This window comes from Octopus bimaculoides, unplaced genomic scaffold (assembly GCF_001194135.2).
Source record: "Octopus bimaculoides isolate UCB-OBI-ISO-001 unplaced genomic scaffold, ASM119413v2 Scaffold_151913, whole genome shotgun sequence".
In the NCBI taxonomy this organism is placed as follows: Eukaryota; Metazoa; Mollusca; class Cephalopoda; order Octopoda; family Octopodidae; genus Octopus; species Octopus bimaculoides.
The window spans coordinates 382-754 of NW_026426419.1; positions in this window are offsets into that span (position 1 = coordinate 382).

Consider the following 373-nt stretch of genomic DNA (forward strand, 5'->3'; position numbering starts at 1 on the left):
GTTGTAAGAGAACAAAATTAGAGCTAATGAGAGTAAGAGAGTGTGAGACAAGTTGTCGTGTATAGTCGCTGACAGTAAACTTCATTTCTCCCTCTGACCAAGGTTCTAGTTGGTCAGCCAGACTTCATTCTCACTGAGTTGTCACCGAAGTGACTAACTGTCTTTTGTTTGCCGGTTGTTGTAGCAGCAGCAGCAGTTAAAATTGTAACAGTAGCAGCAGTATTAGTAATAGCATGCAAGTTTCACTTTTACTTTCATTATTAAACCGCTGCGCACAAAATACGTCGTCATATATATGTATATATGTGTGTATGTGTGAGTGAAAAAAAAATGTGAGTTCATGTACGCATGTGAATATGTATTTGTGCATGCC